Raw genomic sequence first — 13,799 nt, forward strand, 5'->3', positions numbered from 1 at the left:
CTAGAGTTACTCCAAGTCCAACTAACTGTAGGAAAGACCCCCCCCCCCATCATTGTTAGCTACAGCTCCACCAAAATGAACCACAAAAACCACACAGTGCCTTCCTGGACCTACTTTTGTAACTCATAATACAGCCAAACACCGAAGGCATGGGTAACTTTAACTATCATTCCATCAATTGAGATACCTATATGAGCTCAAATATGTTCACCCTGAGGTTTCTGCATTTTGTAAACAGAAATGCTCTGGAACAGTTAGTCCGCACCCCCACAAGGGGCTCAAATGTCTTTGACCTAGTACTCACCAACATGGGAGATTTGCTGCACCACCCCATGTGAGATACTCCCTGGTAAGGTCTGACCATAAAACATTCAGGATCAATGTAACAGTTGGACCTGCCCCTACACCCCCCCAATCCAAAAGAGTGAAACATTTCTCCACAACAAACTATACCCTTCTAAGTGATGGCATAAATAGTTTCAAACCTTGTGCCACCACTGGCAGTAAATACTCCTATATGGAGGTATACACAAATGCACTATATAAACACTTTTACAAATGTATAGACTTAGCTCTACTAGAACAAATCAAAACTTGCTCATAAAAAAACAAGCTGCCTTGGTTTACATCTAGCATAAACTGATTATACAACAAGAGAAAGAAACTGATGTCTACGAATAAGAGGGAATAGTCTCAGCAAAAGAGCACCCTCCATAGCTTGAATAAGCAAATTAGAATAATTAAATCTTAAGTCCTCTAAAGCTAATTACCAAACTAAATTAACATCCATAGCTAAGGATAATCACAAGGTGTTCTTTAGCTATGTCTGTAATGTAAAAGAGAAGGTCTGGCTTTGCACAAAATTCAGAATGCACAATATCACTCCTACTGAACCTGAGGACATACCCAACCTGTTAGCAGACAGGTTTGGAAAAAATTCACACTGCTGTCTCCACCAGTCATACCTCAAAGCATAAATGTCAACAGTTCTCTACCTATTATCTCCAAAGAAAGGTTGTAAGTACACTTGTCAAGGCAGCCTCTATGGGACCAGATAACTAGGTACTCTCTTCAACCACAGTCTATGTACTGGCTTTGGCCCAGTAGAGTGGAAAGCAGTAACTGTAATCCCCTTGCATGGAGGGGTCCCTCAAGTGACCTTGGGGACTATACACCCATAAGTCTGCCCAGCCTTTTCTGTAAAGCCACAGAGAGAATCATCTTGGACTTTATAAACAAGCACATTCATAACCTTCAAACTTTACATGTGACCCAGTTTGGCATTGTTAAGGGCAGATCATGCCTTTTAAACCTAGTGGAATTCTTTGAGCATGCCACCAAAGCCCTCAATGAAGGCAAATCAGTACATACTGCCTACATTGACTTGGCCAAGGGGTTTTACACAATCTCCCCACTCAGGCATCATTGTAGAACTCATCCAGCTGGGGATTAACCCATATGTCATTAGATGGATAGCCAACTGGTTCACCAACAGAATGCATACAGTCATAGGCGGGTATTCCACCTCTACCAGCAGACCTGTTACCAGTGGTGTTCCACAAGAGTCTGTGCTGAGCCCACTACGGTTTGGAATACATTTCTTAAAAAATTAGGTGAAAACAGATGGCCTGTGGCTCATCAAATTTGCTGATGACTGCAAACTAGGTGCAATCATTGAGTCCCCAAACAATGTCAACATACTGCAAAATGGGCTTCATATATACATGATTGTTACCAAAGCCACAGACTTAAAGTTAACCCAAAAAATGCACTTTTATTCCTTTTGGTAAAAGAGAAAATCCCTGCAAACTACACTATTAATAATACCTCCTATGTTCCAACTCAGTGGTGAAAGAGTTGGGAATACAGGTTGATAGCAACCTCAGCTTTAATCATCATGTGTCCACAGTGGTAAGGCAGGCCTTTTATGTTGCACACCTCATAAATAGGGCCATAGCATCCAAGACTAAGGATGTTATAACATCACTGTACTTGTCCTTCATCAGACCAGTAATAGAGTACAATGGTCCCTTTTGCATGTACCTCACCAGACACTTACAGCAGCTGGAGAGACCTCAGAGGTTTGGCACTAAGAAAATCCAGGGACTTCCAACACATTATCTAAATGAATAGACAGAAGCCCCTTTCATGGTACTCTGTATCATATAGACTGCTGATAGGTGACTTGTGGCTGGCCTACAGAGCAGTCTTAAACCCTGTCTTAATGGAAATGCTGCACCTACGCAAATCAAATTGGATAAGACTCACTCGCTCTAGGGACCTTAACCTAGCCTGCAACATCAACAAGACATACTGGACAGACAGATATGTCTCTCAGAGATTGCCACTCCTATGGAACAAACTGCCAAGTCATGTGAAACTGATCTCCTCAATTACCCTATTTAAGTGTAACTTAGACAATTGGATGGGAAATTATAAATTTACCCCGGGGGTTTCACCTATGTCACTCACAGACAGGGGCAACCAGTGTTGATCATGCATTCGCAAATATGGACAACATATATTGGTCTATAAGGGAACAATGGTACAACTTGTCTAGGCTTGAAAAGGCCCTAGTGCCATTAGCCTAAAAACCTGCTATGAAACAGTGAACCAAGGGCCATTGTGGTAGTAGACCCGTATGAACATATGAAGCTATGAACCTATATAGGCCTGCCAACATCTTGTCTCACACATGGGCTACTGATGTCATGTACTATAAGTTCAGCTGCAATCATGCCAAAGTCAGACTTGTGCTGTGGTGCTTGTGTTAAGTACTGTGTTCTGTAGTCTGTGTACTTCGATAGGCAGGGGTTCTATTCTCATCACAATCAACTGTGTGTGTGTGTGTGTGTGTGTGTGTGTGTGTGTGTGTGTGTGTGTGTGTGTGTGTGTGTCTCTGTGTTCTTGCTTAACACTACAGACAGCATTTTACCACAGCATGTGGGACACTGTTATTACCATATTCTCAACAAACACTGCTGATTTCATCAGCTATATCAGATTTGTGGATACGCAGTCATCCAGCCAGGGCATGGCCAGACTCTGGCCTGGAAGCCAGGCAGACTTCACCTCATCCTATACCAGACAGATTATGGTGACATGACTTTAATCTATCCACATACATCATGACATGGTTTGTAGGCCTTGTGTTATCTTGCTGAGAAAGCCCCGTTGTGTCTCCAGCTGATTTATTTTATTATTTATTTTACATTTGTTAACTGGGAAATTCCGACTGGACCAGGTCTATTTTCAGTGGAGGCCTGGGGAGAAAAGCTGCGGCATCTAGTTGTACAAAAACATTACAGCAAGTATAATACACAAATAAGATGTAGTAAACAGGTTACAACATATAAGATGAACATAGTCATATAACAAGAAATAACTAAAAACACTCCATATAAATGATGATATAGAAAATAAGTAAAATGACAATGTCAGTGTTACATTGGCAAGAGAAGAAAATATATTAAGTAAATTCTACAGTTAAATATTCAACTTTTTAAATGAACAAGCAGGCAGGTGAGCCAAGATCAAGCAGGTGATCAGAGAGCAATTTGGGGAGTTAATAGCAGTATGGGTAAGGTTATGTGATACAGGGCCATAACCAGGTACTAAGGAGATGTGATTTGAGGGAGTTTTTGAATATGGAGATAGAGGGGGCAGTGGACACGGAATGGGGTAGAGAGTTCCAATTTCTGGCAATGGTGTGGGAGTAGAGGGCTTTCACTGCATTATTATTGGCCTTGGTGATGGAGGAGAGAGATTTTTCACTATATCTGAGGTACCGGTATGCAGTGTAGACAGTAAGTAGATTGGATATTGGGGGGGGGTTCAGGGTATTTGAGAATATTATAGGCTGTACCCAGCTGGTGATAGTTAAGTAGCTGTGGTATCTCAAGTCATTTTAGTTCTTTTAGTGCAATACAGTGATGGGTTCTATAGGTTGAGATAGTAGCAAACTTGGCTATTTTATTGTAGCATGATTCTAGCTTGTCTAGGTCACACTTTCTGATTTAGTTGAATATTGGTGCTGCATATAATAGAGTTGAGAGGAGGTGGCTTTGTGCAAGAGTGACTCTAGCTTTTTGTGAGAGAAAGGACTTATACCTGTATAGAGAGCCTAGCTTTTTGTGTACTAGTTTTATGATATGTGAGATGTGGACATCAAAGTGAAGATTAGTGTAAATTTCAATGCCCAGAGGTTTGGTGTGGTTAGAGGGGGAGATGGTGGTGCTGTCCTTAGATATTATGGTAAAGGAGACAGGGGTTGATCTATTAGTGGAAAATAGTGGCAATTTTGTCTTTTTGGGATTTTGAATTAGTTGTATACATGAGATCCATTTTTCTACAGAGTTGAAGGTATCTTGAGTGAGTGTTTGTAGGGTGGTGGGAGATGAGGTGGAGCAGATCAGGGTTGAATCATCTGAATATTGAATGAGTGTGGCATGCTGTACAGAGCTATTGAGGTTATTTGTGAATACAGAAAATAGTAGTGGGCCCACTATAGAGCCCTGTGGGACTCCTATGGTGGTTGGAAGTTGTGGAGACAGATTTCCTTTCCACTGGACAGATTGTTGCCTGTCAGATAGGTAGCTTCTGAACCAGGCAATAGTAGAGGAGGTGAAGGATGGTGATGTTAGTGAGCCTAGTAGGATGGAGTGGGAGACCATGTCAAATGCCTTTGAGAGGTCTAGGAAAATGGCCAATACATACTTATCATTCCTGTGAAGGTTGATGTGATTAGTGAAGGACAGAAGGGTGGTGGTAGTGCTGTGATGTGGACGGAAACTGTGTTGTGTGGTAGATAAGAGATTGTGTGTGTTAAGAAATGTCATCGTCTGTAAGTGGATGCATTTCCCAAGAATTTTAGATAGGGGGCACAGGATGGCAATAGGTAGTTGGAGAAGCTATAGGAGATACCTCCTTTATGGAGAGGAATGATGTGAGATACTTTCCAGAGTTTGGGTATGTAGGATTCTTGTATGGAGTGGTTGATTAGGATGGAGACAGGATATGATAGGGAGTCACTAGCCATTTTAGGTATGTGGTAGGTATGGTTTGAGATTTAGGAGGAGTTTTTTGATAGTCGAGGTGGGCACAGGTGATAGGCTGAAAGAGGGGGTACTGTGGGATAGGTTGGGTTGTGATTGAGGTAAGCTATTTTTGGTTATTTGACTGGACAGGGCTAAGGTGGACTTAGTAAAATGGTTATTAAATTGAGAAGCTACATCTAGGGCATTGTCTGTAGAGTTGGGTGCTGGAGTAGTGGTTTTGCCTGGCTTTAGTAGGGAGTTAATGGCATGACAGAAGGTTTGTAGATTCTTTGAATATTTGCTTTGGGCACTAAGAAAATAGTTTTGTTTGTTAATTTTGGATTCAGCCTTGGCCTTGTTTCTAAGCTGTTGATAGTATTGCCTAGAGCTAGGGCTATTGTCAGTTTTCCAGATTCACCAGGCTTTATCTCTGGCTTTTAGCAAGGCTCTAGTGTCCTTACTTACCCAGGGTGCGTAGTTGACCTTAACTCTGATCTTTCTGCTGGGAGCAAGACTGTTAAGAATGTTAGAGAAGGTAGTACTGAAGTATTCTACTGCGTGGTCTAACCTTAGTGTTCATAGTGGTCAGGTGATTAGTTGAGGTACATGCAAAAGAGAGCATTATACTGTATTATTGTTCTGATGAGGTATGACTACAGTGCTGTCATACAATCGTAAGATCTGACTATGATGGTGTGACTTATTATGTGCACCATATGCTTTTCCTGGGAAATTCTTAAAGAGAGAAGTTAAAAATTAATAATACACATTGTAGTTTCTGACTTCACAACACTTACAAAAGCATTCACTATAAAGTTGTGAAATTTTGATGCTATCAACTGTCTAACTTTCCAAGACCAATTAAAGCCAAATGTATAATGACCACTTCAACAAAACAAATGCAGATATAGTAAGCATTAAGTTAGCTATGCACTCTGAGCATTAGACACAGCATTTGTATCCCTGAATCCAAAAGACAGAAAACAGGGATATGGCACAGTTATCATAACTTGCACAGGGTGTTGTGGGGGTGGGGGGCAAGAAGCCTAGACCAATAAAAGGTCGATGAGTGTGTATGAGTAAGCAAAAGAAGGAAGACATTGGAAAAAAAAACAAAGGGCCAGTGAGACAAAATAAGTAACTGTTTTGTGTATGTTTCTAGCGGTCCTCTAGGTGAACTTGGTGTGTGAGTCTGCATGAGCACAGCCAAGCTCTGTGCTATCTCTACATATTAGTTTGTCAGACAGGTGTAAGCCATGCATGATACAGGTGTCAGTTCATTGATGTCATCTCCGACCATGAGAACTTGCTCTGCCAGGAGTTGCAATGGCATCTTCATGCCCAAGTCAGACACAGTGCTGCTACTAGAACATGACTGATGTCTGCTGGACAACCTCTCTTAATGGGGACACCCAGGATCATGACTCCATGGCCTGCCATATCTGGGTGTGGACAGCACACTCATTGACAGAGCATTAGAAGCACTGCCCCTATGGGAGCATGATCAGGCACAGCCACATTGGCTAACAGCAGATGATGTGGCTGATCTATGCCCATGAGGATGCTGTTCCCCTCACAGCAGACATTCCATCATATACACTGCTTGTTCCATTATAGACACCCCTCAGTTCATCACAGACATGCCCTCTTTCCAACATGTCATTCATCTGATCCAGTGAATTGACAACATGGTGAAGGCAGTCATGTGTGTCATACTGTACCACATCCACCACCCTGAGCATTTGTCTGGAGCATCTTTGGGAAAGTGCCTGTGCCTCCATGATGGCCCTAAACATACATTGAGTAGCATTGGAAGTGACACCTGCACCAGCTGAAGGAGGAACAGCAGGGCCCATCCAAGCACCCCTACCAATCCTCCTGTGTGATCTTCACCCACACTTTGGCTATAGCCAGACTCAACAGGTACTGAAGCAGCAGTAGCCACACTTCGCTGATCAATGTCCTCACTCTCCACTTGTCCAATATCTGTTTGCTCAGTGGACTGGGTAGGTGTAGGCATACTGGCTGTGCCCAAAGGAGACACAGGTGATGGCTGTATGTCAACCTCTACACCCCCTGACTGTGCCTCAGTTTGGCCACCATCATCATCAAAGTCTGCTGATACACTGACATCAGGTGTCAAAGAACCTACACTCCTACTGCCATGTTCACCTGTGATAAAAAGCAAGAAACACAGGAATACATTAATACTTGCACTACTATGCTGCAATATATGCTAACAAACTAACAGTGCTGCCACTATTACAGGCAGTACAGCAATACACACAACAGGTCTGAGATCAAAATCACACACTTCAATATTTCTTTAAATTGTTCAGCAATGCTGACATAAAAATATTTGGCTTATCATCTACAGAAGACATACTGTGCTGTAATCCAGATGGTCCTGAAAGAAGTTAAGAAAGAGGTAAGGGCAACATCATCATAATTAACAGCAACACAGGAGGTAATGCATTTATCCCTTTATGTATGCATTAACTCTACTTTCAACAAGAACAGAGCTCACAGCTCTAACCTAAGCTTAAAACTGCAGCAATCTTCAACCCCATCTTCAAAAAAAGAGATGTAACACAGAATTAACTTATTCATTTCAATTGTTTTACTATACAACAGTATTCAAATGTTCAGATAACAAAGCCTAACTGGAAGCTTCTGCTGGGACATGCTTGCTGTCTCAGAAGGTGCTATACCCACATCCAGGAAATCCTATACTGTACTCTCCTGAGAGCTGTCTGAATATCTGATATTGGCCAGGAACTGTTCATTGAGGGTAGTGATGGCTCCCTAGCAGGCCCTCTCCCAGTAACCATTTGGTTGCATACATGCAGATGTGATCATGTCAGTGGGCATGTGGTGCCCCTCTTCATATGTTTTGCCATGGCTACTCACAGCACTGACATCCTGGACAATCTGCTGCCATATTCACATCCTATGTGCCATATCTCCCCATCCCCTTTCCAGGAGAAAAGCACCACATTGCCTAAACCAATCAACTATTACTTGTTTTTTCGCATCGGTGAAAGGAAGTCTCCATGGATTGACATGCCTGAGTGGCATACTCGTAGGTGTCCTAAAAGACAAAAGAAGTATAATACACATAAGTATCACATCATTGCAAAATAACTATTTCCAGATAAAACAGAAAAGGTAGCCAGTCAGTATTACCCACTGGAGAAACATAGAATAGTCTACATATGTGAAATACTAACAACAGGCAGAATAAAAAACAAGCCCCCGGATTCACAAATCCTGTGTGTAAGACTAAATAAGTCTTACTCAGAGGCTGCAGTTGAACAGTATGATGTCAGCATGCCATGAATATTCATGAGGGCATGCTGACTCTACCCCACGCCAAACATGGACCGTGCAGGAAAGCAGGGGGCGTGTCCAACTGCCGAGCAGTCTAAAGTTCCACGCCCCTGCAAGTGTCTGAAATGCAAAATGTCAACACACAAGAGCGAGTCCGCTCAAATGTCCATGTACCCAACACCACACTCCCTGACATTGTAAATCCCCAGCATAGTTATAAAAAGTAAAACATTAATTTTTTTTTTCTAATTCCCGATATAGCTGCCCGTATTTGCGCATGTGTGCGCGGGTGTGCCCATTGCTTAGCTGCAGTTAGCAATCAAGACATGGAAGAGCATAATAAGGAATGTTTATGCAAATTACACCAAATAGCAATAGCATAGTGGTAGAGCGTTTGCACAAAGAGGAGGCATTCACGGTTCGAGTCCCACCACTCCCCTTCCTATTTTATGTTCAAAATTAGTATATGAAATAATTCCTGACATATATGATTAAACTTTTACTAAAAAGCATTGAAATGGCCTATGTATCAGTGAACAAAATGTATATTTATAAAGGATCCTTAGAGCGTTTGCACAAAGAGGAGGCATTCACGGTTCGAGTCCCACCACTCCCCTTCCTATTTTATGTTCAAAATTAGTATATGAAATAATTCCTGACATATATGATTAAACTTTTACTAAAAAGCATTGAAATGGCCTATGTATCAGTGAACAAAATGTATATTTATAAAGGATCCTGACATATAATTGCCCTTAGTTAACCAGCGCTTTACCCAGCACATTCTAGTTGCCCGTAGCTAAATAGCACTTTACCCAAAACAATATAGTTTCCCGTAGTTAAGCGGCGCTTTACCCAGTGCAATGTAGTTGCCCATAGCTAAATAGCGCTTTACCCAGTGCAATCGGTTTGCACGGAGATGCGTGCTGCGCCAACGAGCACAACACACCCCCTAACCTGTCTGGACAGTAGTAAAATAAAAAGCAATGACAAGGTTTGAACCCAGGACACTGTGCACCATAATCAAAGCACTGAACCAGTGAACCATGACAGCTTAGGATAAGCAGCCACTGTTAACATATATATATACTTATAAATGGTAGATTAACTATTGCTAAGCAGGTTTGCAGTCAGCCGAGAATTTTCAAAAATGGACAATCACAAAAAAGTGTGGGAAATGTGGCATATTTAAGCCCCATAGGCAGGAATACTCTCCATAACTGATTGTAGCTCCCATCTACAGTTAGAATGGTTGGTGCTGGAGAGAGTACATGCTTTAGATCGCAATGATGGGGCATCGATGAGTTGAAATACATGGTTTGGCTCCTTGTCCACTGTCATGAGTCAAGACTCCTGCAGGGCCAGTTCCAAGGGATGGAGTACAAAGCAGAGGCTTGGAACCAGTTAGCTCATGACCTCACCAGTGTCACAGGCGTTCCTCAGACTGGTGAGCAGATCCATCACCACCATGCAGACCTGAAGAGATGGAAGCAGGACTGAATGAACCAATGGATACAGGAGGCCCGTGGAATGCAAGATGCCCCACAACTGAGTAGGTAGCCATGGAATGCAGTATGCACAACATGCTAATTTATTCTATATAATGGATAGGTATGTCACAATATCCCTTCATTTACTTCACAGTTGCAGGTGTCCGTGCTGTGAATCAGCAAGCCTATGCAGATAAGCTGCTAAGGCTGTGCCACCAGGCAGGTTAGTAATTATTCTGCATGTATTGTTATATAAAATAGGTGAGACAGCCTGAAAGAAAGTGTTGTAGCCCAATAATACAGCCATAAAATGCCCTGAATAATTCCTATGCATGTACTGTTATATAAAAAAGTCAGAGAGCCAGAAAAAGAGTGTAGTAACCCATTAAGAAAGGTAAAATATGTCCGGAATAATATTTCTGCATATACTGTCATATAATAAGTGAGTGAGCCTGAAAAAGAGTGTTCTAACATGTTAATAAAGGTATAACATGTCTTGAATATGTCTGCCATATGCACTGTAATATCATATTAAGGAGAGAGCCTGTGGAAAAGTGTGTAATGTAATTAATAAAGGAATAAAACTTGGAGTGTGTCTGTGTCACTTACTTTGAAATGTTGTTGTACCCTTGCATTATACAAATAGTACTGTTTTAATAAGTGCTGTCAGCCCACATTTGGGCAGTCCCATCTAAAGTGGTTCATGGAAGTGCCAGTAGCTGTGAAGCATATATACAGTCCTTAACAGTCAGTTACTGGCTGGCATGCATAAGTAAATCTGGCACACGAGTAGCTCGTTAATTTGTTCCCCAGAAATGTGAGTGTGCTACACGAAATGTAGGGTTCTGTACAAATTGAACTTAAAATGTCATGTGAACACATCTAGATATGTAGATAAAGAAATATAAATAAAATCAATAAATATGTAGCAGTAACATCTGCATCTTGGACAGTTAGTATGTCAGATATAGGTCAGGTATATAATGAACTAGCTAAACCCATTACACAACCTAATGCATGTTGGCAAGTGTAATAATACATGAAGGGGGTATACACCTGCAGTCAATAGGACTGTAGTGTACACTAAAAGTACTTCTAAGATGTTAATTGAGGTTTCTTTCTACACCCTACTGTATGTGCATAAACCATGCAATTCCACACCTCAATGGGTATGTGTAATCTCAAAACATTTGATGCATGTGCCCTGTTCAAACACCACAATCATGGTGGCCTGTTGCTACCAATCATCCCTGCATGCTGTTGGAATTTCCACTGTCATTCAATATATGCATGTGTTATGCTTGCTGTTCAACTGTTGGAACCTTGGTGTGTTGGGTTAATGGGAATATTACTGCATGCTGTTACAACTAATTTGGAATGCTGTTGTTTATGTTGTAATTAAACACACCTAATCACAGAACGTATGGGAAGGCCGGTCCCAGCGGACCCACCTGTCCCTCCTCAGCTGGCAAGTGCACCTGGCACCAGCAGGTCTGGTGCCCAGGCCGGGCTCCCCTCCTCCATTGGTCCTGTGCCACCTTTAGGTGGAAGCACTGCAGGGGATGGGGCTAGTCCCCCCGTGCAAGCATGGACGGAGAAGGGCCACCTATCACCCTTCAAAGGGTCCGGGTTGTGGTGTGTAGGGAGATCCAGTGTTCAGTCACTGATCCCCTACGCCTGCTTGAGACGAGAGTGGCACGTCTCACAGGTGAACCTGCCTGTCCTACGCAGCCCCCAGCACAGCCACCCTTGGGGCTGTGAAGGTGCGGTGGTGACTGCCCATGGGTGGGGATCTAAGTTCCACTGTTACCATCTGTGGGCTCATGTGCTTGCGATTTTCAAACATCCGTCCCCGTCAATTGTGTTCACCCACCCCATATGTCATACAACGCCCCTGTATGCGTCTTGTTTGTCTTGTCTGTTTACCTCCCAAACCTACCTCCCCAAATATACCTACTTCCTCTACCTCACTTTCCACTCTCACCTGAAAAAAAAAAAGGGCAATCTGTACCCACAAAAATATTACGCCCCATACATAGCTGCCCATTTCACACACATGTCCGCTGGACATGTAAATTGATAATTATAATTGGCAGTGCAACATACTTTGTTGTCCTCACAACTCTCTCATGGGTGGAAGGTTTCAAATTTCACTCCTAATTTATTGCATATGCACAGCTGTTGCTGGTAAAAAAATGGGCAACTATGGATCTTCCCTCCACCCACCCTGCACATTCCGAGCTTGTTTTCCTACTGTCTTTCCCTCTTTGTGCCCCCTTTTTCATCGCTTTCCTATCTCCCCATTTTCTTTTCTTTCAAAGAAATTAGTGCGGGGGTTAGCAGGAGTAAGCACTTTTAAGCAGTAGTAAGTGGGTTTAAGCGAGTGTGCGCATGTGTGTGCTTAGCTAAGCATCGCGCAAACCTGCGCAAACCCACTTACAACTGCTTAAAAGTGCCCTAGTCAATCTATGTCAAGGCCCTTGTTCTGCACAGCAGCAAAATAAAACACCTCTGTTAGTCTTGAACCCCCAGACCTTGGACGCACTAGACTGGATGAAGTACTACTAAGCCACAGCAGATATACAATAACTTGGTGCTGAAATAAATATATCATGCATTACAATGAGTGAATGTAAAGGAAAAATAGGAAGGCCATAACACAAAGCTTGTTCTATGGATCTTTACCAGCAATTGTTGTGGAATTGCATTACATGAGTGTGATATGAGAAGCAGCCATTCAAGCAGCAAATAATGTTACAGAGGCACTTTACAACCCCCACACAGTATCATAGCAGGACAAACAGTGGCATATCTGATTAGGGCAGAGGCCATACTTCCTAACTGTGACTACTTTTCAGGGATGTCCCTGATTGTGAAACATATTTTAGCTGTGTCCCTCTGAATCCCTCTGAAAAGTACTGACGTCAGTCAGAAAGGTGGGGAATTACACAATGAATACTGACATAATAACAGTAGACACCGCTTGTACTTCATAAAAGGAGTACTAATCCATATGCACTGCTTCACTCAAGTCTACACTTACTGTCTCTATTATGTGTAAGGTGTACCTCACTTTTAACTACCTATCCCTGACTCCATGCAAAGATGTATCTGAGTGTTTCATAGGCCTGGCAGAGGCACAAACACACAGGCATATCAGCTATTCTGCTGTTACACACTCTGCAAATAACTTTGGTAGGACCTCCACAGGCATACCCTTATGTAGGAGTACAACACAGAAATATCAAAGGATGCAGCCATGTACTGGTAGCAACTGACTGTAACAATGCCATTGTACCAGTGATGAAAACACCTGTGAGTTGCACAGACAAAGAATAACAGTGTAACATTTGACTACCATCTGGATAGGTTCACAGTTGGGAACTATGCAGACAGACCACATGCCTTGATAAACTAACAGGTACACACCAATCCTTTAAGTCCAGTAAGATAATATTCACACAATAATACATAATACTCTCTGTATGTCAGCACCCCCCAAAATTAAAATATACTTGTGTGTTTAGGGTCTACCAATGATGTAGGTAGGCAGACACAGTACTGGAATTGTCCAGTTTCCTGAGAACCCTGTGTTAATGTCAAAAATAAAAAACACAAACCCTGCAGAGGTGAATACATTAATATTCACAGTATAACAGTTCACAAACATTTAATGTGTCAAAAGAATACTTCTCAATAACTACATTTGTATGGCAGTTAATTATATGAGTAGAAAAGAAACTACATAGTCACATAAATGTTGTGTAAGCATTTGCAGGGGTGAGTTAAACTCTACACTGATAGCTCTGTACTGGAAGTGGCAACAGTCAGGTCTGAGTAGAACATGTACATCACTGTCTACACCTCTAGCTTCATATATAAGAAGTATACCAACATTCTGACTTACACAACAGTGTCCACAGCAAACAAGCATGGGCCCCAC

This window comes from Protopterus annectens, chromosome 1.part1 (assembly GCF_019279795.1).
Source record: "Protopterus annectens isolate FY-2018-M chromosome 1.part1, PAN1.0, whole genome shotgun sequence".
Taxonomy (NCBI): Eukaryota; Metazoa; Chordata; order Ceratodontiformes; family Protopteridae; genus Protopterus; species Protopterus annectens.